This window comes from Taudactylus pleione, unplaced genomic scaffold (assembly GCF_031769625.1).
Source record: "Taudactylus pleione unplaced genomic scaffold, aTauple2 ptg000245l, whole genome shotgun sequence".
Taxonomy (NCBI): Eukaryota; Metazoa; Chordata; class Amphibia; order Anura; family Myobatrachidae; genus Taudactylus; species Taudactylus pleione.
The window spans coordinates 5161448-5181570 of record NW_028284647.1 but is presented as its reverse complement, the minus strand read 5'-3'; the positions used below and the strand labels follow the sequence as shown (position 1 = coordinate 5181570).

At 46.1% G+C, this 20123-nt stretch overlaps 1 long non-coding RNA gene across 1 annotated transcript in view; it reads right to left on the bottom strand.

The window, feature by feature from the left end:
• Window positions 1–254: 254 nt before the first annotated feature.
• LOC148516618 (uncharacterized) overlaps window positions 255–20123 on the bottom strand; it is a 271696-nt gene continuing 251827 nt past the window's right edge. The window contains exon 3 of the long non-coding RNA XR_015879404.1: window positions 255–275. This is a non-coding gene — a long non-coding RNA (uncharacterized LOC148516618). The remainder of the gene's footprint in view (window positions 276–20123) is intronic.

Here is a 20123-nt window from a genome sequence, read left to right as displayed (position 1 = left end):
CACGTCGTGAAGCATGCTGGTGGCGGTCTGCCTGGAGAGCGATGGCGGCTGCAGAGCAGTGTATACAGTGTACAGAAAGTGACAATGCATGCGCTCCAGCTGTCAGGTTTTATCCTCAGTCCTCAGATCCCCACAGTGGTGCCTGAATTTAGTTATGTTCCTCAGTGAGCGCAGGTGGGTCTGTCGGAATCACTGAGCCGCTGCATGATCCACTTGTCAGTTGCCGTATTACTGACGGAATAAGCAACAAATATTACTGCACCGCAACAAGATGTCTGAAATTTGAATAGAAAAAAAAATAAAATCTTGTTTACACTGGAAGTGTAGAACAGGCAGCAGCACATGGCACCACAGAGCAGTATATAGTAATGACACACGGTGTAACTGGGCAAAACATAGCTTCAAATCACTTTAGTCACGGCCAGGGGAGGCAGATTTGGGGCCTGATTCAGAGCCGCTCGCTATTTGCGGTCGTTCATTCTAAAACAAGGGGTGGCTATTCAAATGAACCGTTCGCTAATTGCGGTCTGTTCACGCCTCTAAGTCTGAACGAGCGAGCAAAACTTGCGGTTGTAATTTTGAAAAATACGCCCCCTGGCCGCTCGCATCCTACGTCATGTCCGCTATTTATTAGATTAATCGAGCACACCGAACAGCGTATGAACTGCTCGCTATTCTTGTGGCTGGTTTTTTCAACCGCTATTTTGCGAGCAGTTCGGGGTAAAAAAAAACCAAGTGACGTGGTCAATGACGCTGCTGTATTAATTATGCACTCCCTTAAAGCGCCCGTTTTGACCTTTAAGCACGCCTGCGATCTAATTCCACACCCCCGTTTTCAAGCACCTTCCCCTGTTACCAACCACATACGCCTCCTTCTGTCACTCAAAATAGCAGGCATTCGCTATATAGCGAACAAACGATTTTCGGCCGCACTGACTGGTTCGCGCATGCGTATTACAATCCGTACGCATGATCAGATGTGCGAACATCGGTCAGAACGAACGAGCGGCCGCTTACGAGCGGCTCTGAATCAGGCCCTTGGTGCTGCGGCTTCTCATACTTTTTGGCGGGAATATCGCAACATCTGATTTCGTTTAGGCCCTGGGCTCTGTAATTTAGGAAAGGCCAATGAGAGCCCGCTAAACCTGACTCCTCACCTACAGATGTGTCCTCATGCACTGTGGCTTCAGTCGCACCAAACAGCGTCTATCGACACAAGCCAGGTTCTGGGTCGACTCGGCTGAATCAAACGTCTTTTTTTCGCTGAAATCAAAATTTGCGTCTTAATTGCACAAGTTAAACATCCGTAAGCGACAAAACTGCTCTGCTAGATTGCACTGATCAATTTGATGCGTGACACTTGTACATCTGTGTGCGAATGAGTCTGAATCTGTGTACGAATAGCGGCCGCGCCTTTTTCTCATGCCGTGTTTAAAACGAATTCCTGTGCGGATAAAGTCGCAGCCTAGGGTTTCCAGTACACTCTGAGCTGTGTTTTCGCTGCATCAGCAATGCAAATATGCGAATAGGCCATACGGTAAGCCTCTCGGAGCCGGTCAGTCGCGCCGGGCGCCTAACGCCATATTGAGGCTAGCTGTATGAGGACACATCTGTACTTCTTGACTAAAGATGACAATATATGCACAATACAGTCCAAATACTATGGGGCCTATTGACCGAATCAGCCAGAAAAGACAGATTGTCTATCGCCGCTCAATGTGGTGACACAAATATATTTGGTTTTTTTTGGGTCAATTTATCAAAAAGCAGTAACCGTGGTAGATGAGAGATGCCCAGCTCCCCGGGGACACAGGCCGGGAACGGCAAGAGTAGTGTTACATCTTGCCGTGCCAGTTAGGTGTCAGACATCGCATGCGCGGGCCAGCTACCCGGCACCCACGCATGTACAGCAACATGTAGCCCACGGACTTGCGCTTCTAATGTCAGATATTAGAAAACAAAGACAAATTACGTTTGTTAATTAAAAAAAAAATTTAGAAAAAAATTAAGCATTTTTTTCCAAGTGAGCACCCCTGGCTAACAGCACCCTGCGATGGCTTTAGCTAAGGGAGAAAAAGAGCGATACACCAGCATACAGAAGCACCACAGGAGTGACTGGCGATAGCGCCAGGTATTGATTTTTCGGGAGCTCTCCCGGATTAGACCAGCCTCCTGGATCAGCCCATTTCTCCAGAGAAGAGGGTGATCAGGGAAACTCGATGACATGACGTGGCGAATTGAGTCATTGTGACCCAGGAGCATATTAATGCTCGACATGCAGGACCCCCAAGCTCTATATCTTATCTTGTTCTGGCAAGCGCGTTCTCCTCTTCCACTGCGCCATCTTCCCAGTGATATTCGGGAAGAAGGTGCATGCACACAATGGGCGGAATTCAATTCTTTCCAGCCCCTATCGCGCCCAACGGAGCTATTCAATTCTTGCTCCTGTCGGGCACGATGAGCTGCCAGCGCTACATCTCAGCTCGCAGCCCCTGGGGGATGAGAGCTGAAATGTGTGAAAAGTGACATGTTTGGGCGCCCAAACATCACTTTTCGCGATCGCGCCCAGCACTTTGGTCGGGTTTAGCTGCTTTACGTGGCTAAACCTGACCTCTATGGGCGCCATCAGCACAAAAATCTTGAACAATTGCATAGCGGCCTGCGATCTCCTGTCACTTTAGACGGGAGATGCGGGCCGCGAAAACAATTGAATTCCGCCCAATGAGTCTTTGCCTTAACTGAGCAGCGCCATCTTCCCGAAGATGTCACTGGGAAGATGGCGCAGGGGAGGAACAGCAATCCGCTATTCAGAGCAAGGTAAGTATAATTTGAGGGCAGGTTGTGCGTGCAGAGCTCCCCTGGACACATTATAAGTACGCTTATGTCGTGGCTCCACCCCCCCGCTGCACAGTGCTGCCAATGGCCTAGCTCCACCATCTGGTGCGACACATGATTTCCCGCCCTCACCTCTGATTGGCCCAGCGAGTGATTGAGCAGGGATTACCATTGGTAGGTGAAGCCATAAATGTTTCCCCTGTTGATGTACTCATACTATTGAGGTTAACCACCAATTACACCATCGATGGTTATCCCTAGTTCTAACTATCCCTCGCCGGTAGCAGAATGGTTTGGCATAAGGCTTCTGTCCAATCACGGTGTTTCTTTCTATATAGAGCATGCGCAGGCAGGAGGGTTAGCGTATGTGCAATACTGAATGTATCTCTTAACCTGGCATGTGTAAGCCCATAAGTTAGCACATACCCAGCAAACACTTTAAGCTTCATCCATACTCAATTACCAACTCGCACCTGCGCCGTGCTGAAAATGGTGCAATGTTTAATGTCTCAAATGACAAATTGAGCTTTTTGCAGTTTCATAAATTGACAAAACATCACAGGATCCATACCGGGACACAGTGCTGTGCGAAATTACAGAGACCACAGGAGAATCAATGATGCCCCAGGAGGATCAATGACGCCTCGGAGGTAAACCTGTTGTTAAACTAGAAGAGGCGTTAGACACACCATTGGCGCTTATGGGGTGTGTACTAGCACGAAGCAGTGATGACCCCTTTTTCAGGTGAATACACCTGAAAAGATGGGTGAGACCCCTTTAGACCCAAAATGAGGAATGGGTAGGATTTCATAGTCCATGCAAAATTATGCTAGCGCTATTTATAGATATGGTAGGATATTCTATTTAATATTATACGTGGGCAACTCAATCCAGTGTGATGTGATCGCAGGACCCACGCAACATTCGGCAAAGTCACGCCATGTCCAAAATCTTTGAGAATTTTTACCTGCATCCCAAAGGAGGTGCCCAGAAAACTGAGCGAAGGTTTCCTAACGCATCATGCAAAAATTATTTGGTGACACTGTGACAGTATACTTCACCTCGTACTTTTTTTTTCCTTAAATTAAATTAAATTAGTCATTTAAATGACAGCAGGTATGAATCTTACAACAATCATAAAAAGTCTTTAATTGTCACCAGCGTCTAATATATTACTATTATCTTTGATGAGTACGATTTTTGGGAACGGATAATAGTTGTCATGTACATTGTAAATTTATTTTTATTTTAATACGCATGGCTTCTAAAACTGCATCCACAGCACTGACCTATACTCCTCTGGTATCTTTCACACTCTGATAAAGCCAAAAATAAAATATAACAAAAAGATGAATATTTACTAAGCAATTGTATAAAATGTCAATGAAATAATGACATGCCACGTGGTGCTGTCTGAATTTCATATATACCGACAAGAAATGTCAGGTCACGTACTGTAACACACACACACACACACGTGGAAATGGTTAAGAAGGTTGTCAATAAAATGCAAAGTACTCGCTGTGTCCTTTACCGAAGCAAAAAAAGCCTAAAACATTTATTTCGCACTTCTCGACCTTGCTGCATTTAAATGACATTTATTTTATTTTGAAAAACCCCCTATCCTTCTTAGCGGGCCCTGCTGTGCTGCGATATGCCATGACTTAACGAGCAAAGAGCGGCCGTTCTGACAGTGTCAGGTGTCATTCACCGAGGCCAGGCAACGGAAAAGGCTTTCATTCCGATCATTCAAAGTGATTCCTCCCTGATGCGTGCCCTGGACTAGAAATTGTTGGAAAGGTTCATTGATTGCAGATTAAAAGTCCTTTTTTTTCAGAGAGAGAGAGAGAGAGAGAGAGAGAGAGAGAGCCATACAGTAGTTTGTGCTTATTTCCTGAGACCCACCGCTGAAATCGAAAGCTGCCCTTAACAGCTAATTAAACCGGTCAAGACTACAAAAGACTTTATTTTTGGTTTAGAACTACTTTGCGGTGATACTTTTGGCAGACTCTGGGCCTGATTCAGGCCCGCTCACGAGCGTTAGCTCGCCGGCTCCGTCGTGCGAATGCGCGAGACCCCGATAGCGACGGGCAAACCGTTGCTCCGGGTCTCGTACCAAAGGGGGCGTGCTGTCGATGCTGAGTGACAGCACGCCCCCTTTGGTGGGCGAGCCGGGGGCGTGGCTGCCCAGACGGAGGCGTTACCATGGGAACGACGCCTACCGTCTGGGGCCGGCCACAATTACATCACGAGTGATGTCAGTGGGAGTGCTTTCGGCTCTGTTAGAGCCGAAAGCACTCTTGCGGCAACGGGACCCTACCACAAGGGTCTTGTCGCAAGCCCGATGGTCGCGATGGTCTTGACCATCTTCCTGACCACTCGCTATAGCTGTGGGTGGTTAAAAACAGAAGGCCGGCCTTGATTCAGAGCGAGCGCTCTGTCCTGAGCGTCCGGCTCTTAATCAGGGCCTCTGTCCACCCCCCCCCCCCGATTATCTGGAGGAAATTAAAGTAATAATAATAAAAATAATCATAATAGAAAAAGAATAACCCAAGCAACCTATCATTTAGCAGCTAATAAGCAGACAAGGAGCACCTATGAAGAATTTGCTCGTTAGAGTTTTTGCAGAGACGGTGTTGTTGCTTTCTCTGGCAAGACTCAAATCAACAGGAAAAAAGCTTGACACAACTCAGCTGCGGTTTTGAAAACCTGATCTGAGAAGGTTCCCTGCGACGTGTTGGGTTTGTTCCTGGGGTCTCTGTAGCTTTTCGGAGACACGCAGCTGGTGCCTTTGATGACTTGGGATGGAATTTAAATTTGGTGGAAACGTGCGGCAGGGGGAGAAAAATCCAAACATTAAAAGTCACCAGCAGATGTTGACATGAGATGTAAACATGGGAACAATATGTATGAAAAGATATATATATATATTTTTAGTCATTCTTCTTCCTGTCAGTTAGCGGTTATTACTTAATAGAATAGAGTGCTCGGCATCTTCCCGGCTAATGATGCAGGCGGTTTTCATTACTTTGCTGTCACTTTCCTGCTAACAAACAATATTTGGGGGGGATATTGCAGAGTACAGGGTGAAACCTCATTTAGGCATATTTTCAGAAGTGGCGGTAGGAAGTTTACTGTGGTAAAATGTCAAAAATAAATATGGAATTGTTTTATTCCATCTTGTTATCAGACAGATTAATGTTTTACAGAACACAGTATTCCACTCTATCCTGTGAAACACCCCCTTCTCCCATCCATCAATCGAACATTTGTCATAATGTCATCAGTTAAAATGCAGACAATCAAAACGTCGACACGTGCAGAATGTCGACATGTCAAAAATGTTGGCAACTTAAAATGGAGTATGGAAGACCTGCACTTGTTTCACGGTAAACTGCACTAGTCCATGAAATTCTTAACGAAATACATGCAAATGACCAGCGTTGTGGTGTTACGGTATGTGATATGTAGTGGTATGTGTTCAAAACCATATGGGACGGTACTGTAAAATGTAGAACTTTTTTTTTTTAATAAAAATATGTTTGTTTTTTTAAGCAGAAAAAAAAGAGTGACGGGTTGGACAGTTGTCCTAACAAGTTAAAAATGTTATAGCTTTTTTTTTTTGATCTGGTGGAAAAGCCTCATAGATGCAATGACCGGGATTATTACAGGATCAGGCAGTTCGGGCTGAATAGCCTCCCTACCCCTACTGTTTTCGGAACTCTGTGGCGAACGCGCGGGGAAGGGGGGTTGGGTGCTTGAGAGCCGGCGGGGCATGCGCGGTCACACTGTCAGGGTATTGTTTTGTTAAAAATGACCCTGAAAAGTGTGCGAAGATCTGTCCGTGCATGCTATATTTAATACATCCTTGTGATATATTCAGATATCGCATTGTGAATTTATGACATTCCATTTGCATCTCAGATCTGGATTGTGAGAAGTAGACCCCTAGGAGGTTTAATTTTTAACGGACGGATGCTATCGCCCGCGTGGTAGGCTTTCCCTACGGAAATAAGAAGGATAAGAAGAATGTTACCTCCATCTTGAAAAAAATTAATTAACATTTTTTTTTATTTTATTTTCTTGCTTCATAATTTTTTTCAATTATTTTTGTAATTTTATTTTGTAAATAGTGTAGCTGCCGGCCCAGATTCCACTGACAGAACGGGCCGGTGAAGTGGCGAGTAAACCCTTGCCGTTTCGGGCCAGTGCCGCCTAAGACGCCCGAGTATCGCTGAGCTGCCTCGGCAGACATTTTAATAATAAGTTACGATTTTTTATCGCCACATTAAAATCTATTGATTTGATAGGTATCAATAAGACTCCTACAGTAGATTATCCATGTTTTACCTCAATAAATGTAAACTCATTTAAAATTTGCTGTCATTTACTGTTAAACTGTTAAGAAATCTGGTACGTTTGAAAATAATCGCCGTGTGAGTGTCCGATGGCTACTGCCGGGAGCTGCAGAATAAGCTTGAACCCAGAGAGAAGCCATTTCCACTGATACGGCCGATGGCACGTCTCATTGAATGTGAATTAACATAAACACTCTTTTCTATGAGTATAAATAGCAACACTGTGCACACCCTGAGAGAGCTCATCATGGCACACTTGCCAGCTTTGGATGCATGTGACCACTGTGGGACCAAGATTACGTAGCTCTCTGAGAATCACCGACACTGCTCACCTCATGCCCCCTATTTCATGCGTAAGTGGGCAAGATGCAGGAGGTCCGTAGGATGATCTCGGAGAGTTGGCGAGTGTGTGCCATTGGGCTGTTGAGTCAGCAAATGGTTTATTTTATGTCTGTACTTGTTACGTTCAGTATATTGTATATATTATGATTTATTGGGGTGTCTTATAATATTGCATTATGCAGACCGTCCAACATACAGGTGTAAATGTACAGCAATATCCGGCGCCTAGTTCCCGCCGAGTCTGTCCAATGTTTTAAAGTGGCAATCATTAAAATGGCTAAACCAGGTTGTTTTTTGCATTTTAAATGATTGCCCCTTTAAAACATCAGGGTGGACTCACCGATGCCTGCAGTACGCCGACTATTACTGTACATATAAGCCAGGTACACACTATGACAACACACACACCTTGAAAAAGGCTATATGTAGCCGAAACGCATTGGTATATGCCACATTACACTAATCAGCACGAGGAATCCAGCAGTTCTTTACACAGAGTGCATGCTCTGTCCGCGGACAGAGGGAGGAGGACAGCACATGGAGACGTCGCAAGCCTGACGAGCGGCTCACATAGCCGCAGGCACAAGCATGCAGTGCAGACAGACACCACCGCGACCCACCGGTTTAACACCGGAAAGGAACCGCCGAATGACCCCGGTACAGAGAGACCAGTGTCTCACCCAGCTAAATACCCAACGGGTCTGAAAACGGCCAGAACATATCTTCTTTTACAACATCCGACTGACGGTTTAAGTAGCCCCAAAGACACCCTTTAACAGAGAGCTCCCTATTACATCATCGAAGGACAAATTCTGGACACAGCAACAATTAACTTTTTACCGGGACAACAATTATAGGATCCGGCTTCATATTTCCCCATCCCCTCCTACCCCAACACCAGGCACGGTTGTCCCTGTTTTCTACACATTCCCACACATCCACCCCTTCCCTCCGTGTTACATTTGTCCATACGGTATTGTCCTGTTTAATGTGGTATCTTACTCTTACACACTGCGAGCCGGCTGCCACATAGGGGCACATTTATCAAAGATCATTTGAGGTAAATTCCCCGAAAACACCTGTTTTCGGGAGTTTACCTGAAATACTTAGTATCCCCGAATGTATGAAGGAGGGATCCCTCCATTGCCGCCGGCAGCCGCCTCCCCCATAGGTTTCTATGGGGGATGCGATGCTGCCAAATGTATCAATATCGGGAATGCTTCGCCATCTGCAGATACCGTTAGCCGCTGTGTCCTATGGGCACTTACCGCATTTGAGCCGGCGGAGGGATCTTCCAGATCCCTCCGCCGGCAATGGGCGCCGCTCATGTGCAGTCCTCGGGACTGCGCATGCGCAGCAGCCCGGAATGCGCTCTTAGAGAGCACATACCCCGTATGCAATTTATTTCAATATAACTGAATTAGATCAACAATATTCTTAAACTTGATGTTAACACTAAGATTTTAATACATGTGAATACTTCATTAAGAAATCCTGACTGCAACATTTTATTTATAGGGATCATTCCACACAGGTCTGAGCGCTACGGTATACCAAATCTGTTCATCAATACATAACCAGAGGTTGGTTACCTCCGATACCAACAGCTGCTCCTGTTACAAGAATAATAGGTGTTAGAGCGCTTTTGTCACACAAAAACACCTAACTTAATAATACATACAATATTATTGTTTTTTATAAAGTCACCCTAATAAATCATACTGTATACACCATGACGTGGGCAGGATGGGGGAGATAACACCGGTCCGTATGGAGGGGGGCGGGGCTAAAATAAAGCATCATACCAACCAGCTAACCACAGCATTTTGCCACGATGGGGCGAGGGGGCCAATGATGAGAGAGCCCACCCCCATATCCCCGTCTCTAGAGGGGATTAAAAAAATCAGCCACGTATGCAGTCAGATGATATTTACTAACTGTTACCATTTTCCTTTGTATTGTGGAACAATAAGCATACAGTACCTTGTTTCCAATCTAATTGGAAGCTGTAGATTTTAGTAGAATTAAATCAATAAAGCTTGTAAAGACAGAAGCCTGACCTCTCACGTGCTGGCGTGTTCCCAGCCAAGGTACCGGTGTTTTCTATGTCAAGTCAACGCCTGACTCCACTAGAAATGACATGTTTAGCTTAGGATATAGCTCTTCTTTAAATATGCAAACCCACTGTCCCCTACATGGGACTATCCTCGACAGGTAGAGCCAAACAAGATTAGCCGCATCCACAAACCCAGAGGGGAACAAAATCTACATTAACCAACATTGAAATCATCTCCTACAACTGAAAGATGAGCTGGCACCTCTGACAATTAGGGAGATGCTAAAATACAAATTTTATATATAACCCAGACTGCAGGGACCACAGCTTACTCTACAGGGAAATACAAGCTGAATTATATATAGCACTCACTCATAACCAGTTATTATCACTCATTTACAATATGTTGGCATTTACTTTGGGCTAACAAAAATAAATCATTTTTTAATTGGGTATTGTCACAAAGCTGGGGCAGAGCTATGGGAGACAATGGAGGCGCCTGCCACCGGGCGCCAGCACTGAAGGGGCACCTCCTCCATTGCCCAAAATATATTCACCCCACTTAGGGCTGTAAATATGTACCCGGCGTGAACCGTCACAGTCGCTCAATACATGGCACCTCTTCCCGCCACTGAGAAGCCACCATAACCATATTCTAGTGGAGGGCTCTGTGTCAGACCATCAGATGCCGCTTCCGTCTATATAGCCTCTCCCTGCTTACTGGTGACGCTGCTCCTCAGTGCGGCTGATGATCTTCTAGGAGCTGGAGGTCAACAAGGATGCACCAGACGGAGCTAAGGGTAAGAGGGCATTGGAGGCGGGCACCAGCGAATGAGTCTGGGGGACAGATCTTTGATGGAGCAACTTCCCGGCATGTCAAGCAATCGGCAGTAGACTGGGTATTTTGTGATTAGTAGTTCCACCAGTGGCAGTCTTACAGTATCTTGACTCAAACTCAGGACCTCATTCAGAGCCGCTCGCTAGATGGCATCACTCGCATCCAGCATATGCAAATTTTTCAAAGTGACGCCATGGGGAGCGATCGCTCGCTCGCCAAGGCATAAGCACACCCACTTTGGCTGTGCGAGCGATCGCTCTGTGTATGCTGACACCCATTAGCCTATGTAGAGACGCCCACTAGCGCACGTCATCTCCAGGAAGTGTATTAAAACATTGGTACATCGAGCACCATCGGTAGTGATCGAAGCGCTTGTGGTTGCCTTACCCTGCGAGGAATTCAGTGTAAAAAACAAGCATGTGACGTGTACAATGACACTGCCTGTTAATCATGCACGCCTTAAAAACGGCGTTGAAACACTCAGGCACGCCTGCGTTCGCACCTCCACTCCCCCGTTATCAGTGTCCTGCCCCTGTTACCACCCACAAACGTTTTCTCCTGTCACTCATTTCACTGGGCTGTCTTTGCTGGGCGAACGACTGGGCTGCGATCGCACAGAGTAGTTTGCGCACGCGCAGAACGAAGGGCTGCCAGTAACACTGCCTTGCAGTTACCTCTCCCCACCATCAGGTGTCTCACTCCAGTGTGGCCTCCTCATTAGACAGCACAGCTTGCGCATCGTCACTGGCTGAACTGCTCTTCGATCTGAACACGGCTGGTGGAGCAGTGAGACCAGGATTGGATAAAGGCTGGTAAGGTAAGTGACCCTCTGGGGGGGCTGAGCACAGCTGCCAGCACACACACACACTGATATGTGACATTGCTATTCTATAGGGGAGAGGGAACAGTACAGTGACATAAAAGGGGGAACAATACAGCCCCTAGCACACGCTGATATGTGATATTATTATATAGGGGGGAGGGAACTGTACAGTGATATGTGAGGGGCAATAACACAGCTCCCATCACACACTGATTTATGGTATTATTATTATATAGGAGAGAGGGGCAGTACACTGATATATGATGGGGAATAATACAGCCCCCAGCACCAACTGATATGTGGTATTATTATATAGGGGAGAGGGGACTGTATAGTGATATATGAGGGGGAATAACAGCCCCCAGCACACACTGATATGTGGTATTTATATTATTATATAGGAGAGAGGGGCAGTACACTGATATATGAGGGGGAATAATACAGCCCCCAGCACCAACTGATATGTGGCATACTTGCCTACCCTCCCGATTTGGTCGGGAGCCTCCCGAAAATCGGGTGCCGCTCCCGACCTCCCGGGAAGGCAGGCAAGTCTCCCGGCAGCTGCCGACCCCTCCTGCCCCCCACCGCAATGACAGGAAAATCCCCGGCAGCGGGGGGCCTGTGACGCGATTCACGTCGAATCGCGTCATTTTGGCCCCGCCCCCTGCTTCACGCTGCCTGTAATATCGGCAGCGTGTAGCGGGGGCGTGGCCAAAATGACGCGATCGCGTGGCTCCGCCCCCGCAAACTGTTGTAGTCTGGCTGGCCCCGCCCCCGTTTGTTGGCCACGCCCCCCCAGTCAAGCCGATCTGTCTGCTCCCTCCCGGAAGGGGCAGCCAGATAGTCGGCAAGCATGAGTATGTGGTATTATTATATAGGGGGGAGGGAACTGTACAGTGATATTGAGGGGGAATAACACAGCTCCCATCACACACAGATTTATGGTATTATTATTATATAGGAATGAGGGGCAGTACACTGATATTTGAGGGGGAATAATACAGCTCCCAGCACACACTGATATGTGGTATTATTATATAGGGAAGAGGGGACTGTACAGTGATATATGAGGGGGAATAACACAGCCCCCAGCACACACTGATATGTGGTATTATTATTATATAGGAGAGAGGGGCAGTTCACTGATATACGGTATGAGGGGGAATAATACAGCCCCCAGCACACACTGATATGTGGTATTATTATATAGGGAAGAGGGGACTGTACAGTGATATATGAGGGGGAATAACACAACTCCCATCACACACTGATATACAGTATTATTATTATATAGGAGAGAGGGGCAGTACACTGATATATGAGGGGAAATAACACCGCTCCCAGCACACACTGATATGTGGTATTGTTATTAATATATAGGGAAGAGGGCACTGTACAGTGATATAAGAGAGGGGGGGACACAGCTCCCAGTGCACACTGATATGTGGTATTATTATATAGGGGAGAGGGGACTGTTCAGTGATATATGAGGGGGAATAATACAGCTCCTAGCATACTGATATGTGGTACTATTATTTTATAGGTGACATGGGACAGTACAGTGATATAGAATGGGGAATAACACAGCCACCAGCACACACTGGTATGTGGTATTAATATTATATTGAGGTGAAGGCACTATACAGTGATGTGAGAGGGAATAAAACAGCCCCCAGAATACACTGATATGTGGCATTATTATTATTATTATTATTATTATTATTATATAGAGGAGATGGAATTGTACATTGACAAATGATGAAGAAAAAAACAGCTTTCGTCTCTCTCTCCTCCACTTGCCACCTATATACCATCCGTTCCATTTAGATGTCATCAGATCCTGCCCCCTTCACAGACTCCACCTCCTCCCATTTAGGGCTGCTGCAGAAATTTCCCAGGCTGGTTTTCCATCCCAATCCGCCCCTGGATAGATAGATAGATAGATAGATAGATAGATAGATAGATAGATAGATAGATAGATAGATAGATAGATAGATATGAGATAGGTAGATAATTATTAAATAGATAGATAGACATAGATATGAGATAGATAGATATTATAGATATGAGATAGATAGATAGATGATAGATAGATATGCACCATCTTTATGTTCCCTTTTTTTTAAGGGGGGGCACCAAATTATAACTTGCCAGTATCAGTAAATTTGACAGTATCAAGCGCTAACAATCTGTGCCGCAGCGATGCACACTGAAGTTGCACTTGTGTTTATCACGGCGAAAATACACAGCTATTCTGCAAGAGTTGTCTTCTAAGTGCCGGCATGCATGGGGGCACCAGCAGGGATGAAGCTAAGGCTTTTGGGCTTTGCAGGTACCCACTGCCAGGTACAGGGTAACATATCTCAAGATGGTGTTACCTAGCAGAGAAACGCAAAGCTTTTCAGCGATTGATGGGGATTCAGGTAAAAGATGCTAAACAGGACCAGATTAACAATGGGCAACATTGGACTCCACATAAAAATAGTCCCAACACCATGACAGCATGATGGCGACCAGCCCCCCCAACTGGCCTTAGGATCAGCAATAAGGCATAGACATTAATGTCGCATTTCTATGTTCTTAAGAACTGATGCATTTTCCACTTTACGCATTTAGGGAGACATTGGGGTGGATAGTTCAGGGGCTACACACACCCACATGGCAGTTGTCACACCCACGCAGTACTGGTCACACCCAAAAGGCACTGGCCACACCCACGAAGTACCGGTTACAGCTCCTCTTACCTTCTGATAACTTAGCAGAAACTGAGAAAAGCACTTTCTCCTGGATTTTCTCAGGTTGTAATAGCCTGGAGAGTACATGGAATACCCTGCACGATGCAGGCAAGGGTCTGCCCGATGTTTTAAAGGGGCAATCATTTAAAAGGCAATATCAGGTTGGCTCTCTCTGAAAAGGTCACTGGGAGGATGGTAATTGGCCTGATCTATGAGTGAATGGTCGGTCTAGTGAGGCCTATAGGATAGAGCCGCAGAGCGCCAGCTAGTACACATAGAAAGTACAAAGGAACATCAGTTTTTATAACAAATGGCATAACAACTACTCAGGGTGAAGAGCAGGAAAATAATGACAATGGATTGGGAAAGGCAGAATGTTTTTGTGCTACTTCAATCAAAAAATATAAAAATCCAGGGGTTCAGGAAATGGCAGCCCGCAAATCTTCTTTAACTAGACATCTTGACCTCACAGAGAAAATATAGACCTAGGGAGATTTAAAGCAGCCCTTGCGCCTTAAAGTCATTTCATCTCGATTCACCACTCCGGGGATTGATGGAAAACTATTACAGACAAGGTGAGATACGGCTGGACACAATGCTAGCCTATTTGCTGAAAGGGGATTGCAGGAAGCTGCTCACACATCTGTCTAACAGAAACCTCCTAGATAAACATCAGTGCACTTCTATAAACTCATCCTCCTGGAAGCGTGGGCTCTGCAAGATGTGTGACTCGGCCTTGGAATGCATGCAGCTCTATAAGCCCCTTAGTAAGTCATTTCATTTATTCCAGCAAAAGACGGGTACGTTGTTTAGGGGGTTTCAGTTCAGTGGACCAGGCCTTGGTCTCAATGGGCGTTATATACAAACAAGGTAATATACCCATCAGTAACACCCATATTTTGCTAATAATTTATAGAAACGCATATTAGACTGAATAGTATAATTCTCTATAAAACCTGGGTTTGTGAGATCTTACACATATAGTTAAGTGTTTGTGGTCAGGAAGTTTTGGGGTTCTCCCTGGCTCACTGGCACTTCGGGGTTGATATATGAGTGAAACGAGTGGAGAATTGGACCAATGGAGAAGTTACTCATTGTAACCAATCAGCATCTACCTATCATTTTATAGAATGTACTTGATAAATGTTACCTCAAATCGGATTGGTTGCTATGGACAACTCTCCACTCTTTTTCCTGCTTGATACATCAACCCCTATATCACAGTCATTGAAAGTTATTTACTAACACTGTTGGAGCAAATTCAGAGATGTACGCAGTACGCACATCCTACGGCAGGGGGACTGCTCATTACCCGTTCTACGCATGTGCCGAACGGGATGTAGTTAGCAATCAAAAATACCAGCACCGGAATCCCGACAGCAGTCAAAATCCCGCCGCCAGGATCCAGTCTGCCGGCTTCCCAACTGTAAGTACTGGGAATAGGGGGGAGGGGTAGGTTTAGGGGTTAGGCTGCAGGAGGGGATGGTTAGGGTTATGCTGTGGGGGGGAGGGGCCATGGGTTGGGTTGGGATTCTGACTGTTGGAATGTCGCTAACGGCATTGTGATCGCTGCGATCCCGTACGCAACCCGTGCTGAACTATTTCTGCATTGTCGCACGCAGGACTGTGGCCAATTGGGGGAGCCGGCTACCATTTTTTAGATTTGCCAAGGCCAGATTCTTTGTCTTCTGGCCCCGGCATTGGAGGTCCGGCGGTCATTCTGAGTAAGATTAGGCTTACAAATCTGAGTCCAAAGATGCAGCAGAGGTACTAACAGCGTACAATGCTGACTCAGGCCCTAAAGCCATAACAACTTACCTCCAATTAGTTTGCGTCTCTCTGCACTAAGTAGACACTGAATGCGAATATATGATTAGTAGCTTTAGTTTCAGTACAGAATCGCACCTTTGATGTATGTTCATCCATTAGTTTTACATCATCATCACTTAATTTCTACAAAAGCATGTGACAAATTAATTTTTTCACCTGCAGTTGTAGAAATTGAGGGGCCTATTCATCAATGAAGGCTGTATGGCCTGCGATGATGAAGTATTGAAATCGCTGCGATGAAATGGCAAACAAACTTCCGATGTGCGTCCATATTTGCACTTCCGATCGGTACTGAATCAGGCCCTAACTCCAACGTACATTTCGCTTCTATGGCAGCATGTGTTTGGTTTATTACAAGAATGAGAGTCCAGTCTGCATTATTTAAAAAAGTGTAAATAAAACTTGCCATAAATTTAGAGGGTCGTCCAAAGGGTCAGTAGGAAATGCGATTTTTACATTGGGTCTCGACAGGGGGCAGGGGCCAGATGTCTCGCGTCATTAAGCCATGCCCCTTCGTGGCAAATTGACGCAAATTGGCACAAATTTACATAAGGGCAGGGATAAACGTAGCGATTCACGCAGAATCACGTCATTAAGCCCGCCCCCTACGCGGGGATCTGCAATCGCCACGGACGTTCTCCCCATTCTGCCCACTTCACTACAGGGTGCGGGGGGTTACCCGAAAAATCGGGAGCCTCCAGCAACTTGTATGGCGTTTGAGACATGCACATTTATATGAAGGATGAGAATTTTGCAGATGGTCTGCTTGGATGCACGCCAAAATGCGGAATAGCGAATGCGCTTGTGTAGTACGGCAAAATATGCGTTGTTAATCACCACTTTTATCTTAATTCCCTAATTTTCCCGGATTCTTCGCTTACTGGGAAACCTGGCAATGTTACGGTATAGCGTTTCCACCTTTGGATTTATTTTTTACCTTTTCAAGTTTTTTTTTTTTTAGTTAGTTTTATTAGTGCTTCTGTTATGTAATTATTACAAGAACGATATTTGCCAGGGAATTTACAGGGAAAACCAGGAAAGAAACTGGTAGAGACAGGAAATCTGAACATTTAAAAGCAGAAACACTGCCTAAATGACCCTTTTTTTGCGCTGATGTTTAATTTTGCCTTGAGCCATGCAAGAAGCATGTTCAGCCTCTGCTGTATTTAGATTTAGCAATGCAAATTGCTGATGAAATAAGGTTCCTGCAGTATAACATATGTTCATCTTTCAAAGCAAAGTAAAGGAAAATGTGTAGATTTTTTTTTTTTCCCTAAAGAAACGTAATCATGTGACAACATATTTTTATAGCTAAATTACCCAGAGCTTCTCGGCTGCTGCGTCCGACCATCATCCTAAGCTAACCGTACATCCCTCAGCCGGTATAGCTCCTTTCTCTGCTACTGACACGGTGACAGCTGAGATACGGTTTGGTTATTTTAAGTATAGATATAAAGAGTTCTTATTTTCTGGCTGTGAAGCCTTGTCTCCTGCCCCAGTGTTCTACATGTGGGGTCTAGCTGGTTCATGACATAAAATGCCCATGACTTTGGCTAATAAGGAATTTTCCTTTGCAGAGCAGAGAGCCAGGATGGACCCCTGTGGGACACTCCGCGTTTCTGAAGGAGAATCACAGCAGGAGCAAACTCTTATTAGTGACTTCATTATCGGGTTGTTCATGAACAAAAATTAAATCTGCAAGAAGGGCTCTATCAGGAGGTGATGGGTTGAGCAGGAAATTAGGGCCTGATTCAGACCCGGTCGCAAGCGCTGAGCGCTCGCAACCGGGTCAATGGTGGCCCAGAGCGCATGCGCACGACAGAGCTGGCTCCGTCGTGCGCATGCGCGAGACCCGGATAGCGATGGGCAATCCGTCGCTCCGGGTCTCGCACCAAAGGGGGCGTGCTGTTGATGTTGAGTGACAGCACGCCCCCTTTGGTGGGCGGGCCGGGGGGGGGGTGGCTGCCCAGACAGAGGCGTTCCCATGAGAACGCCTACCGTCTGGGGGCGGCCCCACTGACATCACTTCTGTTTGAGCCGAAAGCTCTCTGGAGCTTGCGGCCACGAGACCCTACCTCAAGGGTCTCGTCGCAAGCCCGATGGACGCGGTGGTCACCCACAGCTATGCGAGCGGGCAGGAGGCCGCTCCATTAAAAATAAAAAGACGCCCTGATTCAGAGCGAGCGCTCTGTCAGAGCGTCCGGCTCTGAATCAGGGCCTTAGACCGTAAAGAACGTTCCAAAAAAAAAATAAACCAATAAAATGTATTGATCTTATAGGGCAGGGATGGGAAACCTCAGGTCTGGGGGCCATATAAGGCCCCTGGAATTATTTGGTCTGGCCTTCGGAGCTTTTCTCTGCTAGCCTCTTTTGGCTAGCAGGGTGCGTAGAATATCACCCTGCAGCCAAAATCTATGCAGCAGTGCCACCAGGAGCCTAAGATGTTTCAGACGGTCACAGCGCTGCTCTTGCACTTCGGGCATCAAACAGAAGGGGCGTGGCCTGCGCCAGGCCCGCAAATAATGTTATAGATATCAAAATGGCCCTCGGCAGAAAAAAGGTTCCCTACCCCTTTTATAGGGAGTAACATATTCAGTTGTACAAGACCTGTCCAGGGGGGCATATTTACTAAAGTGCAGATTTTTAGAAGTAGAGATGTTGCCCATAGCAACCAATCAGATTCTAGCTATTATCCTCGACAAGGTGCTAGATAAATGCATGCTTGTCAACATTATGGCTGCCCCCTCCCGGAGGGAGCAGCTAGGCCAGCATTGTGAAGCCGGGGGGGGCAGGGTGACGATGACGCAAATCGTGTCAACGGCCCTCTGACTGGTGGTTTGTCTGGGAGTTACGGGGAGATCCGGGGGGTGTTAGCGAACAGCCGAGAGACTTGCCTGTTTTTTTTTTGGGGGGGGGGGGGCATGGAGCACCACCTGATTTACGGGAGGATCCCGGCCGAATTGGGAGAGTAGGCAAGTATGGATAAATGTTAAGCATAATATGATTGGTTGCTATGGGCACTTTTAAAAACCCGCACTGTAGTAAATAATATACCGCCAGGTCTCCAGGATGAGGCCAGAGAATATTCCACAGGAAGTATTGTGATTCCATGACGTGGAACCATACTGCATTCACAGTTCGCCATTTATAGAGTAGAATTATTATCACAAATTTGTCCTATACACAGTGACTGGACCAAGATGTCTGCTTGCTACAACTCCAGAGGGACAGTTTACAGTATGTCACATCCATAATGCAGGCTATTGGTTATTACAGAAGGAAGGTTTGCATGTAACACCAATCACCCGATTCTAGTGTAAAACGCGGAACCCCATCCTAAAGTTAAGGGTGACCCAGGGCCTGGTTTAGAGGTGGACGGTAATGTACCAAAATCAACATAGAGTCCAATTGTGAATCAGGCCCTCAGTAACTGGCTTACAGTCTCCTAAGTGTCTTTGGTATATTATGCCGTTATTTACCATGGTGATATTCACAACGTCGACATGTTTTTCCTATCAGTAATTGAAGAAGAAAGTTTGGTCTCACTTTTACTCTTTCATAAGGTTGATGTGGAAACTCACGGCAAGACTCAACAGTGTAAGTACAAATGTAAGGAGGTCCGAATGTGTTACAGGGGTGGGCAGTGTCGGACTGGGGCGTGTAGGGTCTACCATGGAATGCAGTGGTAGGGGCCCAAGCTTAAGGCGTGTGGCTAGTCACCAGAGGGGGTGTGGCCAGCCACTACAGAGGGGCTTGGTAAAAAAACAGGGCCCATTTATAAAGGAGGGGACAGGGGGGCATCAGGACCACCCACTTTGATTGGCAGGAGGACTAACCCTGGTGTATTTTCCATAGAAACAAACCAAGCACCCAAGTTTATCCATGATCCCGTTCGACCCAATTACTGACTCCTAGAGGAGGAGGTGGGGCCCTCAGGCAGTGAGCCCCACCGGGTATTTCCCTTGCACACCTGTGGGCCAGTCACACCCTGGGGGCAGGGCATAGCTCACGTCCTATGTGACATAACCACACCCACTACTTTTCACTTTGCAGCCTTGCACTCGCTTCTGTCCTCGGGGAGAATGGTGTCATAACTAAAGACAAGTACCAGAGTAAAGACCAAAGTGCTGACATATGCCAATCAAGTATAGGTGTACAGGAAACCTCTAATGGGACCAATGTAATCATATTATATAAACCATTATTATAAATGTTTATTAACATGGAAACAAAAATTACCTGAGAAGAAGTTCCAATTTTCCTGTACTGAATTCAACCTATTTTACATGTTTAAAGTTAAACAAGT